This window comes from Symphalangus syndactylus, chromosome 15, assembly GCF_028878055.3.
Source record: "Symphalangus syndactylus isolate Jambi chromosome 15, NHGRI_mSymSyn1-v2.1_pri, whole genome shotgun sequence".
Classification (NCBI taxonomy): Eukaryota; Metazoa; Chordata; class Mammalia; order Primates; family Hylobatidae; genus Symphalangus; species Symphalangus syndactylus.
The window spans coordinates 81,520,064-81,540,285 of record NC_072437.2 but is presented as its reverse complement, the minus strand read 5'-3'; the positions used below and the strand labels follow the sequence as shown (position 1 = coordinate 81,540,285).

Here is a 20,222-nt window from a genome sequence, read left to right as displayed (position 1 = left end):
AAACCTAATATCCCACCAGAATCCCAAATTGAAGAGATTTCTCTGGAGACTAAGAGGTATTCTTACTTTATGAGGATTACCAAGCTTGGGCAGGACATGCACATGTTATGAAGTCCATCTGTCTGCCTGTCTAAGAAGAGCTGTATTGAAACCACCTCAACTTGTGATTCCAGTTTCCTTTTGCATTATGGATATGCTGATGAGCTGCCTCAAACTTAGAGATGATATTATCATGATGGCACTCTCTGGGGAAAGCCCTAGTAATTTAAAGTTTGATAATATGCTATTGTGTGTGTTACTCTGTAACTGACTTTTTTTTCCATTTAATAATCTATGTGGATATCTTTCTAGGTTCATGCATATAGATCTAACTCATTCTTTTTTATAGCTGCATGATATTCCGTAATAGATATTTCCCATGCTTTCTTCAAACATTTCTTATTGCTAGAAATGCAGATTGTTTCCTACCAGATTTTTTTAACCATGGGGTATCATGTAATAAACATGCTTGAACATATTTTCCTGTGTACTAGGTCATGCTTTTCTTTTCCCTTAGGATGGAGTCACCAAAAAGTGTAATCATTAGGTCACTAGGTGTGCACGTTGGTAATTTTAGAAAATATTGCCAGAGAGATTGAAACAATTCACCACTGCCCCTCCTCCAGCTTCTCCTGGGCATGCCACATACACCGTGGGAAGGCGGAAGGCTGACCTAGAACACCTTCAAGTGGATGCTACAGTGAGTATGACAAGACTATGATTCATGGTTTCTGAAGTGTTTTGGATTTTATGGGTCAGCTAAAACCTCACGTAATAACATGCTGTCTGCCCTTTGCTTAACATAACTGTATCCATGATGTGGCTGAATTAACCACCTACCATTGCACAGCCATAAGTATCAATCCACCCTTCTTTCCTATTTCTAGTTTTGTATGATAACCTGCTTGAGGGAGAGAGGGAGTGGGTGGGAGTAGATGCTAAAAAAAACTGCAGGGGTAGGAAAAGGAACTGTGGGAGGGGAATTAATGTACGCTGAACCCAAAGACCCTAGGAGAGATGACAGGGAGCAGGATAGAATCTATTTCCTTATGTCTCTCTCTGCTCAGAGACATTTTCAGCATAATAGCTGTTGACTTCTGTAACACCCTTCTGTAATCTTTTGCAAATCCAATAGACTCTGTGTTGTCACACTTCATCAGCTGTGTTATAATTCCCAATAACTAGCACACAACTGATGTCCTATCCCTGAAAAGCTGGTCTAAAATAAATGGCTTCAGGGGGCTTAATGATAAATCAGAGGCATTCTGAATGGATTCTGAAAGTATTCTAAGTCAGGACAAATCCTCGCTGGAATCCAATTTGGCTGTTTCATTACCAGTTCTATCTCCTGCATGCAAAAAGATGATAAACAACATTGTAAAGATGTAGATGAGATGGGCTTTTGTGACCTAATGTTTCTGGTAAAGAGAGAAGTACACGTTGTTAAAACAGGAAAAATGCACAAAATCCACTGGCAACAGAATATTATAGCGTTCGTTTTTGAACAGGAATCATTTGTGATTTTATTACCTCAGAAACAAAGACCTGGCTGCTTTTGTATTTTGTAGTGGTTTAATTAACCTTTAAGTGTGCACAGAGAGCTGGTACACTTACTCTACAAACTAAAAGCCACATGAGAAAAAAGTAGAAAGTTGCCAGATATTTCTTACCGACCCAGACCAAGATTCTGTAGGGGCATGCATCAGAGTAGTGAGAGCACAGTTTCCAGGACCAGGCTCTGCAGGATTCCAGCAAGTGAGTTAACCTCTCTGTGCCTCAGTTTCTTCATTTGGAAAACAGGCTAATAGTAATTTGGACATCATTTTTTTTAAGTGGCACTAAGAGCAACCAACAGATAACAAAATGGGAGAGGGTGTACGGACAAAGAGGGAAAATTTAAGAAATAAATCTACCCATAGTGATCATTAAGAACTGTTAGTATTTGGATATCATTTTAGTGGAATGAATGTCTATGTAGGATGCTGGAATTTACATTATAGTGTAATCTTTCTGTTCGTGGTTTTTGTAGTTGGACACACCTTGGTTCGAATCCTTCCTCTGCTATTTAGTAGCTGTGTGACCTCAGTTTCTTCATTCACCTTATGAGAATGAAATGGAGGACTGTATGTCACACAGTACATACCCAGTACATTGCAAGGGTGCAAGGCATGGCAGTTATGACTATTATTGCATTTAAACTGTTCTGGCTGCTATGTATTGACCCCTGTGTCAGTTTCCTATTGCTGGTGTAACAAATTGCCACAACCTTTATGCCTTGGAACAACAGAAATGTATTCTCTCATAGTTATGGAGGCCAGAAATGTGAAATCAAAGTGTCAATAGAGCCACACTACTTGCAGAGGCTCTGGGAAAGAATCAGTCCCTTGCCTCTCCTAGCTTCTGCTGGAAGCGTTCCTTCCTGTTCTTTGGCCTGAGGCTGCATCACTCCAGTCTGTTTCTGCCTTCACATTGCTGTCTCCTTTGTGTGTTTAACTCCCCTCTGCCATTCTTTCATAAGGACACTTTTGATGGTATTTAGGGCCCACCCAGATAATTCAAGATGATCTTCTCATCTCAAGATTCTTAATTTAGATGTGTCTGTGAAAACTTTACCATATAAAAGAATATTCACAGATTCTGAGGACAAGGGCCTGATATCTTTGGGGGCACCACTCAGCCCACTTCAACCCTTGCCAATGTGTCAGACTATGTGTCAGGCATGTCCAGGGATTTCTGTCATTCCTAGTTGAGGAAGGGAGGAAACTGAAGGGAAAGCAACCATGATTTTAGTTAACCAGAATGCTAAGAGTAAAAGACAATATTTGTCAGTAGAAAACAAAGTAATGATTTGTTTCTGTGCTACTGGATCATCATCTCAAACATTAGCAATGACCCTACATAGGTGATAATAGCATAGAGGTGGAGACCTTGGATTCTGGACCTAGATGGCCTGGGTCAACAAACCAGGTGTGTCTTGTATTAGGTGTAACTTTGGAAATGCTTGATTTCTCTATGCCTCAGTTTCTTTATCTGTAAAATGAGTTAGCACCTATCTCAATGGGTGGCTATGAGGACTAAATGGGGCCTAGTTCACAGTAAACACTATGTGAGTGTTAGCTGTTATCATACTTTTCTGTGCATACAGGTGGACAAAAGTCTGGGGACCAGGTTAAATACTTGCTACATTTTTGAAATAGAAATCTCCACTATCTGCTTCCGTTCTTTTAATTTCATTAATTGCTTCTAAGAGCATTATGCAGACAACATTCTGCTTAACTAAGAATCATGGTGGCTGGGAGCAGTGGCCCGTGCCTATAATCCCAGCACTTTGGGAGACTGAGGTGGGCGAGGAGATCAGGAGTTCGAGACCAGCCTGGCCAATATGGTGAAACCCAATCTCTACTAAAATCACAAAAATTAGCCAGGCATGGTGGTGGGCACCTATAATCTCACCTACTCAGGAGGCTGAGGCAGGAGAATCACTTGAACCTGGGAGGCAGAGGTTGCAATGAGCCAAGATGCACTCCAGCCTGGGCCACAGAGCAAGACTCTGTCTCAAAAAAAAAGAAAAAAAAAATCATGGTTATGAGATATCCATTAGTTGAGATTTCCTGTGTAATTATGCACACTAAGAGCGTGCACTACATGGGTAGATATATGAAAGGGCAGATACAACTTAGTAGGGACTGAAACTCATATAATATGGGGGCCCTCTTGATGAAAAGGAATACAAAATCACAAAAGCAAAATTAGGTAGAAAAGTGAATATTAGCTGGGCATAGTGGCTCAGGGCTGTAGTCTCAGCTAGTCAGGAGGCTGAAACAGGAGGATTACTTGAGCCCAGGAGTTCAAGTTCAGCCTGGGCAACATAACAAGACCTCATCTCTTAAAGACAAACAAAAAAAGTAAACATTTACTTAGAATGAGAAGTGAGAGCATAACAAATCACTTGTTCAATGATTTGAAAGGCAAAAGGTCATGAAAGGCAAATGAAATGGAGATTCCAGGGGCTGGCCTGTGCATACGTCCATGGTGTAGGTGGTTAAGAGCAGCAGCTCCAGAGTGGTCTTGATGAGGTGGAGGACCTGATTCACAGGTCTCTCCCAGACCAAGGTTGATAAAGTTAAATCCATTAATCAATAAAGGAGATTTATTACATGTAAACTGCAGCAATTTCATTTGTTTTCCTTTTTTTAAGACTTCATAGATAAAAATATTTACAGATGTGTCTGATCCTACATTCTAATTTGGGATCAGGAAAATACAGTTGTGTGTTTCCTCTTAATCATAACCTTCATCTAGAAAAGGATTCTTCTTCAGATCCTAGGTCTTACCTGGTTGGGGAAGGGAGCCTGGAAATGTGGGCCTGGGGTATCACGTCAAGATTACAGTGCCTTTACTGTACAGCACACTTTGTTTTGATCTTCTTCTCCTTCTTTCCCATCTCTCTCATGTGTGTGAGTTTTCAGATGTTATATGGCTGACAGAGAAAGTATGTGTGTAAGAAGATGTGTGGAGAGTCCTGACCCTGTGGGCTTCTCACGGTTGTCTGGGGCAGTTTGGAAGAGCTAAAGCTATTCTTTCAAGAAAGCATTGTCCTGCACAAGGACAGGGAAGGGTGCAAAGCCTATCTGTATCTTCCTCTCATTTCTTCTTCTCACTGTCTTCCTCACTTGTCCTTCTCTCCCTATACCGGAAGCCTACACAAATACTCACTAATTAGATCTCTGAAAGATCCAAAAGCATGAATAGCTAAGGGTGGTAGAGTTTTGGCTACCGTAACAGGAAATGGGAAGTTCAATGTCGGGGGCTGTGGGATGGTCAGCTTCCGGGCACTTATCAAATGACTCAGGCCATGCCTGCCCACTCAGCTTACTCACAAGGCCACTACTGCTCTTGGCAACAAGCTGACCCCTGTATTGGGCGGTGCAGCTGGCCAGCTCTGCCAGGCCCAGTGAGAGTGACATGCCCACGCCAGCCTGTTCACACCTCCTCCTCAGCCAGAAACTGTGGTGCATAGAAGAGTGCTGTAGATTCCAGTGTAGGACATCATAGAACTAGTGCTTCCTGAAGCCAGGGTTCATCTAAATGGATCAGGGAGGTGCAGAAAGGTAGGAACAAAACTGACATCAGCCCCATGATGGCAAATGAGACCTGATTCTGCTGAGTGACTCAAAGTTTCATCTTGTTGACAAATATATGTAGCAGCCATTTATTCAAGTATTCATTCAATAAACAATTCTTAACATATGCCAGGCATTTCGCTGGTGCAAAAGATATAAAGTTCACATGTTCGTTTATAAAACATATGAATATAATATAGTATAATGTGATAAATTCTGTAATGAAAGATAAATAAAACTTTAAGTAAGCCAAAAAATAGCAAAGATTAATTATGTGTATCTGTATATGTGTGTGGGTTCTCATTCAAACCAGGGAAATGTGATTTTTTGTTTCTTAAGGACCTCAGCGTCTCCTGCCAGTACAGCCCCTTTCCCAGTAAGAACCAGCTTTCCCCTCCCACCTTGCCATCAGGGCCACCTTCTTCTAGTGTATTTTGAATGAAAGGGGGTCATCTTACATCCACTCCTGAGGTGAGGTGGCCTGTGCTCCAGCCTCTTCTCCATGACTGCCTCTTCTTAGTGACCACTCACAGCTCCTGCGGTTACTGTCCTATCCCTCCTTCCTCTCACCAGACAGCATCTCACGTCTGTTCTTCCCCAAATATCCCCCCACACAAAGCTGCCATATGTAAAGACTTATGGGAGGGCTGAGGTTATGGAAGGGGTCACAAGATGATGCAGAAGGAAAACTATTTCGAATAAAAAATCAAATGCCACTGTTCTTTAAAATGCCATAGCTATCCTCACCCCAATAAATATCTCACGGTTCTTCTTGAGTCCCTCACCTGCCACATGCACATGACCCTCGTGTCTCTCACAAGACACCACTGTTTGTTCCCAGTGATGCAGTCCCTGTGGTGTCTCTTTGTTTCCCTGAAGAAAACTCAAAATTCCCATTACTTCATTCAGCAAAAGTTCAATAATTCTGTGTCCCAGCCTCTCTGGGTCAGACTCAGACCTCGTGTGCATAAATCATGGCCACACCTTGATATCTTTTCCTTTGAGAAGCTTCTCCCCTAGATGCAGAACAGCAGCTGTCCTTTTGTTGTTGATGATGTTAAAGCATTTTGTTTTCATTTTTGTATACATGAGAGGTGGAATGAAATTAGTCTGTAGACCAGAGTCTCCTATGGAGTGCCCCATAACCAAGGAGGTGTGGGGAATGATACAGAGCCCAGGGAAGGCAGGGTCCAGAGACGGATGACTGCTTGGGTTGAAGTTTTGCCTGTGAGTCAGGGAATGTGTTCTGACAGTCTTCTTGAATCCTACCACTCTTAAGTAACATGGATTTGATGTTTTCTTTTTTGCTTCAAACTTGTGGTTCTAAGCCATGAAAGGATCCAATGGCTACCGTGACACGGCAGTCTCCCAGTGTGGTGTGGATGGCAGATGCTTATGTATATCCCACCTCCTCGCCCACATAGCTTCATCTGTTTGCCAACTCAGCACGGCCAAGTAACCTGGTCACAGTGCTTCAGATAATTCAGAATGAGAATAAGCCAAAGGGAAAAAAAAGCAAAGAAAAACTTTCTTTTGTGTCAATGACCTAGGCAACGTCAGGATTTTTTTTTTTTTTTTTTTTTTTTTAACTTAGATCATCCAGAATTTGGACTTGGGTCTTCTTTTAATGGTTTCTAGGTTTTTTTTTTTTTTTTTTCCTCTTGTTCTGAGAGATCCTTCTAGCCCATTTGAAGGGCTGTGATTTCAGCATCAGCTGGGTTCCCTATCTTGGTTAGGTGTCCACTCTTTCCTTTATGGCTGACAATTGTCCCCTTCCCCAGCACACGGCAGGAAGGGGCTCTCCTCTGAGGCCACTGTCATATCTGGGCACGTTAGCTCCCTGGCTGCCTGCCTGGCAGATATTACTGCCACACAGGGCCAGGGGGACACTGGGTTGAGCAGGCAAGAATGCTGGTGGTGGTAGCACCTGGGCTGCAGTTCACCATCTGGGACAGAACGGTGAGATGGAGCAGCCATGAGCAGATGGAGGGTGCACATCCATGGAGACTCAGTATGTGTCAAATACAGCCTCGGAAGGAAAGGGCACAGGGAGATACTGAAAGTAAGAAGGTTGTCGCTTACAAGCTTTAAGAATCCAGAGGGAATTCTACCATGGAGAAATGAATGCAAAGAAAGACACCTAAATGGAAAGAGGCAATGAATCCAAAGCTGAGACCAATAGGCAGCAAACAACTTGCAACTCAAAGCCACCAGCCTTGCCTTCCAGCCCTCCCTGATCTCCCGTTTTCCTGAACACGTATCACATTTTCCATCTTTATCACTTGTCTTGGCATTTACATCATACCCTGTCTGACATTGTTTCCCAACTCTGGTCTCACGTGTATCCATTATGTCTTCACAGCTTAACTATGAACTCCTGGAGGGTGAGACCATGCATGACAACTGGCAAAAGGTATGGAGAAAACCAGTTTTTAAAACTCGTATGCTTACTATATGAGAAATGATACAATTTAGCCATTGAGTTGTAAGTTGAACTAAATTGAGTAATAATTATCATAAAAAGCAAATTGGCACTATAAAAAACTATTCTCCACCTAATTTTTTGGTCCAAAATTATTTTTAAGGTTTTTATAGGAAAAAGTTTTAAACATAAGCTAAAGCAGAGGAAACAGTATAACTAGCCCCTATATAAGCATCATCTAGAGTCCAGAAATTTTAATTGAATTTTTCACCACTTTTGCTTCATTCTTCCGCTTTTTAACCCAGAGTCATTTAAAAAAAACTCTAATTATAAAACCCAGATATGTTATTTATCCCTGTATACTTCAGCATGCATCTTTTAAAAATGTGGACATTTTCTTTAATAACCATAATGCTTTCATCCACTTAATGAACATCAACTTAATATTAAAAGTAGTTCCTGGGTATCATCTGAACTTGTCAATTGTCCAGAACATCATTGAAAAGAAGGCCTGTTACTCAGCCCTGTCACAAGGAGCCATGCTGGGAACTGACCTTGATTACACCTAAGGCCAATTCTTACTTGGTAGTAGTAGCAGAATCTGAGATTCATAATCACAAGCCCTTAGCTTCCTACTCTCTGGCCTGGCCATAGGACTGGCCTGGAGTCCAGCTTTCTGGAGAGAGGCTGCCAGGTTTCAGATAGCTAATGGTGTTTAGAGGGGTGTGTGTGTGTGTGCACCTAACCTAGGAGCCATCTTTGGGGGTATTAAGGTAGGAATAGATTTCAGATTTCAGGGATGAGGGATGGAATTCAGGTGTCTGTGAATTTAGATAGGAAAAAAAGATACCATTGAAGTTTTTACTAACCTCTAATGGAAATTTTAAATCTCTTTCAACTATGATGATAGGCAGCAAACTGCAGAAGTAGTTGCAGTATCTGTGACTGTCACCAATAGAAAGAAAAGTATTTTAATATCACATCATATTATTGCAGGTATTGTCAAATATTGTGAATACTTATTACTTTGAAATTTTGTTAATTCTTTTCTCACCTCTAGATCTGGTTGTGGAACATGTCAGCAAAGAAACACACATATTATTAGATCACAAACTTGTTTTTGTTTCTACAATTCAGATAACTGTATTTCAGTATGCTTTGTTTCCTTTGTAATTCCACGTATTTTATTTTACACATTTTAAAACAATATTCTGAAAAGGAGTCTGTAAGCCTTTACCAGATGGCCAAGGAAATTCACAGCACAAAAGGCAAAGAACCCCTGGGATGGAGCCAGCCTGTGTGGAGATGCCCAGAAAACATCTTCAAGGATTGTTCCTTGATTAATTCATCAATTTCTTGAACATAATAACCAGGGGTGAGAAATCGGCCCCTATAAGGAGTCTCGGAAGTTGCAAGCACCATGTGACAGCCTGTCTCCAAAATGACATTGCTCCTTGTGTTGGCATATGAGTCACAGACTTTGGCCAGCTCTTCTGAAAAGATGCTCCAAGTACTCCAGAGTACTATAAATATCCAAGGTATTAATAGAATTCCTCCCACCTCAAGGCTGCAGTTCCTCCCACTGCCTTCCCGCTGCATATTGGGCACATGTGGGGAGGACAGTTGGAGAAGCTCAGCTCACAGGCAGAAGCCTATGTGTTCTGTAGCCATGACACTGACTTGCCGTCCTGCGTGTGGGGAGAGGGAGGGAAAGCAATTTGTCTAAACTCCCTTTTCTGGAAAATGAAAGTGATGCTACTTGCCACCTACCTCACAGAGTTTGAAGTCAATCACCACAGTTTATACGTGCAATCTTAGGAATATCACATTGTCATATCATAAAAAAGTTACCAAGCTCTGCTAAATGCAGAGGGTAAAATTGACCAGCTGTTGCCAGAATCACATAGACGCCTATTCTTTACCTGAAAATTCATCAATCTTGTTTGCTTCTCACTGTCTAATGACTACTGGCATTATGCAATGAACTGCATATAATTGCTTATACAGTATATAATTGCTTTATATGGTAACATATCTTTAAGTTTTCTAATCAAGATAAAAGATCCTTTACAGTTATTTTTGCTTCCTATGGCCACAGCAATTTATCAGCCCTTGAATTTCACATTCACATTTGGTGCGGCTTTTGGCAGGGGTATGTTAATAACAATCAAACATTAAAAACAGGCTGGTAAGTGTTCACATTAGCCCTAAACCGAAGATGATCCAAATGTCCATCAACAGTAGAATGAATGAAATAATTTATGATACATCCCCACAAAGGCATACTATACAGCAATGAGAATAAATGAACTATTGGCTATTGGCAAGGCCATGTATCAGTCTCACAAACATAAGGTTAAGGAAAAGAAGCCAGACAGTAAAGAGAACCTACTAAATTATTCCATTTATGTAGAGTTCACAAACAGGCAAAGTGAGCCTGGGGTGTTAGCAGTTAGAAGCGGAGGTTACTTGTGGAGAGGGAGCAGTGGCTGGAAGAAGATACGAGAGGGTTTCTGGATGTTAGTAATAATTCTGTTTTTTGACTTGGGTGCTGGTTACTTGGATGTAGTCATTTTGTAAAACTTTATTGAGCTGTACACTTAAAATTTGTGCACTTACTTTTCTGTGTGTATGTTAAACTTCAAAACAAAGATTTAAAATTTTTAACAAAGAGAAAAGAACAGGTTACAAAAAATTGTTTTCAAACACTCTTCTCCAGTGTACATAGCTTCTTGGAGAACTGGTGATGTTTGAAAACAATGTTAAGAAATCCGAAATTCTTGGCCAGTGCAATGGCTCATGCCTCTAATCCCAGCACTTTGGGAGTCTGAGGCGGGCGGATCACTTGAGGTCAGGAGTTCAAGATCAGCCTGGCCAACATGGTGAAACCCCTTCTCTACAAAAATTAGCTGGACATGGTGGCAGGTGCCTGTAACCCCAACTGCTAGGGAAGATGAAGGAGGAGAATCACTTGAACCTGGGAGGCAGAGGTTGCAGTGAGCTGAGATTGTGCCACTGCACTCCAGCCTGGACAACAGAGTAAGACTGTCTCAAAAAAAAAAACAAAAAATCTGAAATTCTTAATTAGGATTTCTGGTAATATGAAAGTCACCAGAAAATAACCTACCCTGCCTTCTTTCCCTCCTTGGATTATAATCCTCTTGATTGACGTATTTGTTAACCTTAGGGGGCAGATGTCATAAAACCAACCAGAATCTGTTCTAATGACTTGTTAAAGTGGCCTTAAATAAAGGGAGCTATGATGAGGGCTGCCCTACTGAGAGCCCCACCCAGGGGGCTGGGTGATGATGTGGGTTTTGCTCTGACAAGGGCACTCAGCTAAGCCAGGGCAGTCGGGGCTGAGACCTGCTCTTGTTCGGCCCCTGTGATGTGTGCAGCATGGGGCTGGGTCAGCGAGATGAAAGGGAACCTTCTTCTAATTGGTCAGCAGAGAGGGCCTTTTTTCCCTAATTGGTAGGCCCAAAGTGGGTGCCATTTGCTAAGCATGGCTGCTTGTGTCTCCTACAGGGTCCTCCTTTTTTCATCACTTCCACTGCTGGGCCCGTGTTGGCCTGGAGCAGTGTCCATGGCTCCTCCAATTGCCTGCCTTCTGTTTTCCTGCTTTTACATAGGAGGCCTCTGGGAACCACCTTCTTTCTTGTACTTCTCCCTTCGCTCACACAACACACTCCAGAGCACAGCCACAGCATAACCGTAGGTTGTTTTTTTGCATTGTTGGGATACAATGCAGGAGCCCTGTTTAGGAGTCATTGAAACTCGGTTCCTATCCCAGTGCATGGTGTTTAGGAGGAGCTTAATAAATATTCTTTCAATGAAGGAACTGCAGATTCTTCATACCTTTTTTGGCCTCTTGGGGTATTTGTTCTGAGTATCAGTGTGGTATAGTGGAAAGGGGGGATATCAGAATCAGAGCCCATGCCAGAATCCAGCAGGTTGCTCTTTAGGCCCTGGGCAAATTACTTTCTTCCTATTTCAGTTCCTCATCTGAAAAATGGGGATGATACATCTTCTTTGCAAGGGGCTGGGAAGGCTTACATAAGCAAAATGTATGCTGTTCCTTGAACAATGTTTGCACATTGCACTGCATGTTCTTCATTTACTCACTCATTCAATAAACATCCTATAAAGTTGGAATCAATGCCAGAAACCAGCCTGGCTGCAGTGACGCATAGAACAGGGTTCCCACTCTCACTGAGTGCAGAATCCTGTGGGGGATATATTTGTGATCATTAAAGGCAAATAAAAAGTTCTTGTGGGTCTTATAATAGAAATACGTGCAGGGCTATATATCTGTCTATCCATCATTTAGCTTTCTAAGCATCCATTCTTCTATCTCTATATGTACATAATTCTTCTATCAGTATCTCACATGGTTTAGATCTGTGTCCCCACCCAAATCTCATGTTCAGTTGTTATCCCCAGTGTTGGAGGTGAGGCCTGGTGAGAGGTGATTGGATCGTAGGGGTGGTTTCTCATGAATGATTTAGTACTATCCTCTTGGTGCTGTTTTTGTGGTAATGAGTGAGTGAGTGAGTGAGTTCTTGCATGAGCTGGTTGTTTCAAAGTGTATATCACCTCCCCTCTCTCTCTCTTGCTTCTGCTTCCACCATGTGAGACGCCTCATTCCCTCTTTGCCTTCCTCCATGATTGTAAGTTTCCTGAGGCCTCTCCAAAAGCAGAAGTGCTGTGCTTCCTGTACAGCTTGAAGAACCATGAGCCAATTAAACCTCTTTTCTTTATAAATTACCCAGTCTCAGATAATTCTTTACAGCAATGCGAGAACAGACTAATACAGTATATGTATATAATAATAATAAGTACTATATGTGTGTCTACTGTTATTATTAATATTGTTATAATTCTGTACATAGAAAGATGACTGCTATAAAAATACCTAAATTTATAGATGTTTATATTATGATTATTTCTGGAGCATAGGATTTGGGGTGGATTTTTGTTATGTTTTTCTTTAATATTTTCTATATTGTTTGAATTTTCTATCAACAGGTATCATTTTCAAAAAACACTGAAATACTAGAAGAGGGATGTGAACTTATTAAAATATAAACATTTTGAAAACGAAAATGTTTTTCAAAATGAAAAAATATTAAATGCCAAAACTGACATAAAGGACACTTGACTAAACCAACAGATTTTAGAGATTAAATGCAATCAATGACCTCTCCTCTCAAAAAATTGTAAGCCCAAATGGTTTTACAGGTGCATTCTATCAAACTCTTGAGGAGCAACAAATTCTAATCTGTATTCTAAATTATTCCAAAAGAGAGCAAAAGCTACTGAGTTCATTTTATGATATTGGTGCAATCAGATGGACATTTTACAAATGATGGTGTTTTACAAAGAAAGAAAATTATAGCTCAATTTCTCATACTCAAGTAGATGAAAAACATCTTTTAAAATATTAGCTAATTGAACCCAATAGTATGTTTTAAAATAATACAGCTTGATTAATGAATGATTCCTTATTAGGGATTCTGACAAAAAATTAAGAACATTGGTAAATTAAATTTTTTAAAATCTCACAATAATTTCAATTGATGCAGAAAAAGTACTTGATAATTTCTTTGCTTATTTATGATAAAAACTCTTAGCAAAGAGTGGAAAAGGATTTCTTTAATTCCCCTAAGTGGATTTTGGTTATATTCCAAAACCTCCACAAACATTATAGTTAATGGAGAAAATTTAAGTGCATTCCTGTTAAGACAAGCATTCTCACTGTGAAAAGCCACTATATAACACAACCAACTATACTGTTGGTAATCCTAGCCCACATTGAAGGAAAGAAAGATAAAAATGGTGATTGAAAGGAAGAAATTAACTGTCAGTGTTTGCAGATTTTATATCCATCTACTCAGAATAAACAATAGGATCAACAGCTAAACAATAAAAACTTGGTGGACATTTGATCAAACTATAAGAGCATTTCCAACAGCAAGCAAATATAAAATGTATTTTTTTTTAAAAGCAAGACACCATTTTCAATAACAACAACAACTAAAAATATCTGGTAATTAAACAAGAATACATACAGCCCCCTTGAAAAAACTTAAATATTCTAATAACACAGAAAAAAACCTGAATGAAATATTTCTTATTGCTACATGGGAAGATTTAATATCATAAAGATATTAACCCTCTCTACATATATCTAGTAGGCACAGTGTAATTCCATCAAAATTCTAGTCTGAAATTCATCATAAATTTGTTCTAAAAATGTATTTAATGTTGGTTCAGTAGAGCATTTCAAAACTTAAGCAAAAACTTCAAAAAAGCCATGTGGTATAACATTGATTCTTGATATATATCAAAATTAAGTTTTTTTATTATACAGAAAGACACATGACATGTATAAAGTTAGAAAGACATTTAAAAATAGGAACAGAGACTTATAATCTTCAAACAGACAAGGGATACCTATCTAGAATATACACGAAGAGACCAGATCAAAGAAGAAGTCAAATCAAACAAGGTAAAGAGAGTAACTTCATTTAGAGAAATGGGCAAAGTATATGAACAGGCAATTTACAAAGCAATAAACCCCCAAAAATGAACAAATCATAAGTACCTCAGTAAATTAACATAATAATGAGATATAATTTTATGCCTATTTGGAGAGCATTAGCAAGCTGAATAATTCCATGTGCTGGGGGATGTGGGAAAATGTTCTGCTGATAAGAATAAGAACTTGGCACAGCCACGGGGAAGCACAATCTGTACTGCTCAGGCAAAGTAAGAATACCTGTGTTCTATAAACTGGCAAGATTGAAAGGAGGGTAAAGAAACGAGAGCAGCTGAGAAAAGAATGAGGTTTCTGGCGTAAGTGAGTAGGTAGATTCAGGTGACTATACCTAAGATAGAGAATGGAGGATGAGGAGGAGCTGGTTTGGGGATAAAGATGATGTTTTCCCAAACACCGCATGTTCTCACTCATAGGTGGTAATTGAGCAATGAGAACACATGGGCACAGCAAGTGGAGCATCACACACTGGGGCCTGTTGTGGGGTGGGGGAGCGGGGAGGGATAGCATTAGGAGATATACCTAATGTTAAATGACGAGTTAATGGGTACAGCATACCAACATGGCACATGTGTACATATGTAACAAACCTGCACGTTGTGCACATGTACCCTAAAACTTAAAGTATAATAAAACAAACAAACAAACAAACAAACAAAAACTGTAAAAAAAAAAAAAAAAAAAAAAGAAAGATGATGTTTTCCATTTTGGACCTGTTAAGAATAATGCATTTATGGGACACGAATGGAAATAGTAGGTGCTCAATGAATATTAACTTCCTTCCCATCAAATAAGTTTCCCTTTTCTTCTGTGTTTAGGAAAGACAGAAGCTTAATTTGTAATTTTCTCCAGTTTAAATTCATAGGTTAGAGACCAATGTTTCTATTATTATTCCTTCTCAATAATAAAAAATATATAACACTGATTTTCAGATTATCAAAATGTTAAAGCTGTAATTAGAAACTAATGGAGTAGATACTCCTATTTTTTCCAGGTCACCTGATGTCAACATTCTTGGGAATTTTTTTTTTAAAGAATACTTAAGAGATATCATTTCAGACTGTAAAGCTCATATTTCTACTGCCAGAAACCCAGATTTTAAATACCAGCTCTGTTAGCATGCTATAAAATTTTGGGCAGAATACTTTCAACAAATGGGCTAATAATAATTACTTTTCATAAATGTAATTAGAATGAAATAAAATCATATAAAATGCCAGACATAGTAAATGTGCCATAAACGCTAGTTATTACCATAGACCCTTACCTTCAATTATTACCTTATTAGTTCTACATTTCACAGAGTAGTCTACACCAGCACTATCTCATAGGAATATAGTGCAGGCCACATATGTAATTTTAAATTTCTAGTAGCCATATTAAAAAAGTAAAAACAAATAGGTCAAATTGATTTTAATAATATATTGAATTTAATCCAGTATATACAAAATATTATCTTGTTAACATGTAATCAATATAGTTACTAATAAGATATTTTGCAGTTTTTTCCATTTGGCTCTGGCTCATGTGCCACTGTGACCAAGCAGTCATATATTAGACTATTCTGTTTGGAATAGGTTTGGGATGAGGCAGAGAAGAAATTTGTATAATTGCATACCCTTATGGCAACCACAAATTGGGTAAGACAAGAACTAATGATGCTTGGAAGAAATGAAAATATATGAAATTATTACCTTTTTTCTGCCATATCTAATGGCAAATATAAATTTTTTGGTGAAAAAATAGAAACAGAAATTTTTACTGGGCAACAACTATATGCTACATGCTATACATGTGAAGCCTATATTTGTGTCAAGGAACCAGGAAGCTGGAATCCTCAGACTCCAGTTACTGTCGCTATAGTTAGGACTTCCTTGAGACTTAGAACTTTAAGTCCTAAAGAGCGTCCCAGGGAATAGACAAGCATTGTGTCTAATTTATATTCTATTCCATGCTCTTCAGCCAGGAACATTATAACTCCATGTTTTCTCACTCTCCAGGGGGATGATCCAGGCCCTCAAATTATGGGGAATATGGAGAAGTAAGCATGGAGAATGTGTGTGGCCTTGAATGAAGTGGGGATCAATTCATAAGCCACATCTTTCATGCTCAGTGACTGGGTTGAGACACAGGATGGCAGTCAGGAGGCTGGCCAATAGCAAAGAATTCCACATCACCAGACTTCGTCCTTCCCACTCCTGATACTTTTGACATCTCCAGAGCAGTAGGCAATTCAGCCCTGCCATGTGTATCTTAGGTCAAAGGGAAAAAAACACAGAGCCTCAATGTGCGATTCCCAGCCTGAAAGGAACTAAGTGTCTTCTGATATACAACACTTGAGAATTTTTTTTTTTTTTAATGAAGGCATTAAACTGACCTTCTTTTGAAATGGGCTAGACAGGGTAAACAAGGAGAGATCTTGTTTTTCCTTCGTCCTGGAAAAATAACCTTTCTCGCTTTCCAGCTCAGTACAGTTGACTGAATTGGAAAGGAATCTATTTTCTCTGGAAAGACTTATTTGCCCAACAGTTGTGTTTTTGTATATGTGTGTGTGTTGGCAAGATAGATAGATTTTCCAGAACAAGGGTCGTCTTGTTCACGGTTTAAAGGGGCCTAAGAGCTGACAAGGGAATTTAATGTCAGAGACGGCTTTTGCAGACTTCAGCGTTATGTACAGATTCAGAAGCATCCTAAGTTGCCCTGGGCGCTAGGACAGGGAGGTGGTGGTGCTGAGGCAGTGACTGTGTGGCACTGCCCCACTTGCCAGAGAGCAGAGAGAAACATCTCTATCTCCTCACCTTTCTGAGTACAGTCTCAAGGCATGGGACCATCGGCATCTGCTAGGAAGCATCTATGTTTCTATTTTTCATATATAAAAATTGTTCCCCAAAAAAGTAAAATGATTTTTTAATAAAGCCATGTGGAAAAGCTAAGAGTAGAATTTTCTCCTCTCCCTACAACCGGATTTCTTTTCCCACCTGGGGACACATGTTTTGGAATCAAGCAAAGAACAACCTGTAAATCCCTCTGTGGCTGAATGAGAGAAAGCACTGATAGATATTGTTAGGAGTCCCTGTTTTCTGCCTCCTTCTTTTCTCAGCTCCATAAAAGACTAGCATCACATTGGAAATTTTAGAGCAAATATGTCCTACTTTATGGAAAATGGTTCTCACTACTTTTCATTTTCTCCCATTTCATTTCAAGCATTAATATAATATAAATTAAAATGGTATGTTTTGGGATATTTTCTTGAAAACATTTCTTTGAAGGTGAATTCAATCTACTCCTTGTCATAGAACACCAAAAATAAAATATATCTGAAGATGAGTTTCTTTCCCTTAATTTTTTTGTTTCCAAGTCACTACTTGCTAAGCTCAACTGACAGCTTGGCTGGATTTTGCACAAATGACTTTTCACTCAGCTGGTCTTTGCCTTGCCAGGCGTGGCTGGCCAATGTAAAGGAAAGGAAAGGTGTTTTTCCTTTTAGCATGAGCATTAAAACTTTTACCACATTTTCCATTGCCTGGTGTCTGTTTTCAAGAAAGCACAGGCCAGCAGAAACCAGAGGAGTCTTGAGATTTCTCCTTTGTAAATGTTGGATCCCAGCCTCTTAGTGCATTTAATTTAGCAAAAATCCACATAATTAAATGAAAGGAAATATTTTTCTTTGACGGCAAATTGCTTCCCTGAGGAGAAGCCATCTGATGGCATCCACTCTGAAGTGTTGCTGAAAGATCTCACTGCCCCTGGGCACCATCCTTCAGGACTAGGCTGTCCGCATTCCCAGGGCTGATAGGACTAGGGCTGAAGAGCTTTCTACTTTGTTTGTTTGTTTTTTTTTGAGACGGAGTCTTGCTCTGTCGCCCAGGCTGGAGTGCAGTGGCGCGATCTCGGCTCACTGCAAGCTCCGCCTCCCGGGTTCACGCCATTCTCCTGCCTCAGCCTCTCCGAGTAGCTGGGACTACAGGCGCCCGCCACCACGCCCGGCTAATTTTTTGTATTTTTAGTAGAGACGGAGTTTCACTATGGTCTCGATCTCCTGACCTCGTGATCCACCCGCCTCAGCCTCCCAAAGTGCTGGGATTACAAGCGTGAGCCACCGCGCCCGGCCCAGCTTTCTACTTTGTAAGTGCACACTTTCATAAAGCATTTTTAACTTTTATAAAAACATTTTTATTGTGTGCCAAAGTCCATGCATTTGGCAAAACTGGAAATTTCACTAATTCCTATTGTGTTCTTTCTTCCCCCAGTAGGAAGCTGATTGGGACTGAATCTGGGCAGAATGTCTGTCGCACTTGCTTTGAAGTTATGAGCACAGCAGCACCAGAACGATCAGCAGGCACCTCCGAAAGTTTCCAGGGCAGGGTGCGGGCATTTTCTTCTCAGTCTATTCTCCAAATATCTACCCCAGGCCTGGTGTTAAACAAATATTAATTGGAAATGCTGATCATGAGATCAAAGGAATAGAGGAAAGAGAAAAGGCAGCTTGCTGCACATTAGCAAAACGTAAAACAGGGCAGACTTGGACCTAATTTTCAGTTACTGAAAATTGAAAATTATTCTCGCAGGGCTCCCAGACAAGTCAAGCTTTGAGCCTGTCTCTGCCATGGTCCGTTCTCTGAGTCGTCTCCAGTGGTGCCACCTAAACTCTGCCCCTTTGTCCTTTGATCAGTGCTCTTTCTTTCCCATCCCCATAGTGCTGAGAGCCTTCCCAGGTAACTGCTTCTCTTGCCTCACTTTCTGTCTCCTCACCTCCAGTCAGTGGCCTCAAGGGTTGGAGAAAATTAAAAACAGCTTGCACACCAAGAAGCCCACAATCTCTAGAATGGAATATTAGTTAAGGGTTAATGAATCCTGCACCCTGGGTTTCTGAACAAAGGACAAGAGGCAGTTGCCTTGAGTTGTAAGAGAGAGAATTAAAATGGGATATCGAAACTTGCTATGTAACTGTCAAGGTTGGTTAATCTCAGAGATGCATTACTTATTCCAGTTGTGGACAATCTTAATGCCATCTAAGAAAACAGACTATCTAAGCAGCTGGCTTCAGAATTTCTCCTACCTTGATGAGCCAGCCTGATGCAAAGAGTTGAGCAAAAAAGCCTAAGGAAAGTTATGGAAGGAAAAGATAGGACAAAGACAGGGTTGACTTGCTCTGCATAAAAAAAGGAAAGTGTACTATTTTTTTACTAGTGAAAATCTGGGTAGAAGGGTGGGGAGATTGTTGAACCACGTGGTACAGGCCCCAGTTGATGGGAAAAAATTATATAACATCAATTTTAAATTGTTTTAATTTGTTGGAATTGGTATCATATAAACCCCTTTATTTATCCAAGTCTTCAGCAAAGGATCTAAAGTACATATAAATTACAAAACAGAACAGATAAAGACGTGTGTGTGTGTGTGTGTGTGTGTGTGTGTGTGTGTGTAAGCTAAGGGAAGGGATTGGATTTTTGACATCCAGATCCACACGTTAGAGAAAGCCCACAGTGGACAACGTGGTGATACACATATTTATACATAGATTTAATATTTCTGTGGAAAGAATTGGAACTTGACCGGCAATATGTAAAGCTACACCTTCCCTCTCCATCTAGAATCCAGGAGGAGAAAGGGGTGCAAGCATCCCTCAGATGGGAATATGAGGCAATTCATTTGAAACTCAAAGGACAGATTTTGGTTTTCTCTGAGACTTTGGGTAAATTAAGAGGACATTTAGCAGAGAAGGGGAAGGTGCCTGGGCAGCCATTTATCTGACTTGGTTTGAATCTAGTATTATTCTTGGAAAAAGAGCCTATACCAATAGAATTATTAAACTTCTGTCCAGCACTTTGACTATATTAAAAGAGAGGTTGGCTTTCTTTCACAAAAATTTATGAATCACAGACATATGGAATCACCCAAAAATGTTAATATTAGGAACCTACATTTGGCAAGGGTCATAGAGCTATAAATTCAGCCTCTGGAACCAACTGCATGAACTTGACCCCACTTACTTGTATGTGGGGTCAAGTTCCTTAACCTCTCTGTGTCCCAGTTTCTTCTTCTGTAAAATGAGAATAATCATAGTTTCTAGCTCACA

General features: G+C 40.0%; 1 long non-coding RNA gene across 1 annotated transcript in view; it reads left to right on the top strand.

Annotated features, from left to right (window-relative positions):
• LOC129463646 (uncharacterized) overlaps positions 1–20,222 on the top strand; it is a 40,843-nt gene that overhangs the window by 9,681 nt on the left and 10,940 nt on the right. The window contains exon 2 of the long non-coding RNA XR_008651265.2: positions 557–739. This is a non-coding gene — a long non-coding RNA (uncharacterized lncRNA). The remainder of the gene's footprint in view (positions 1–556; positions 740–20,222) is intronic.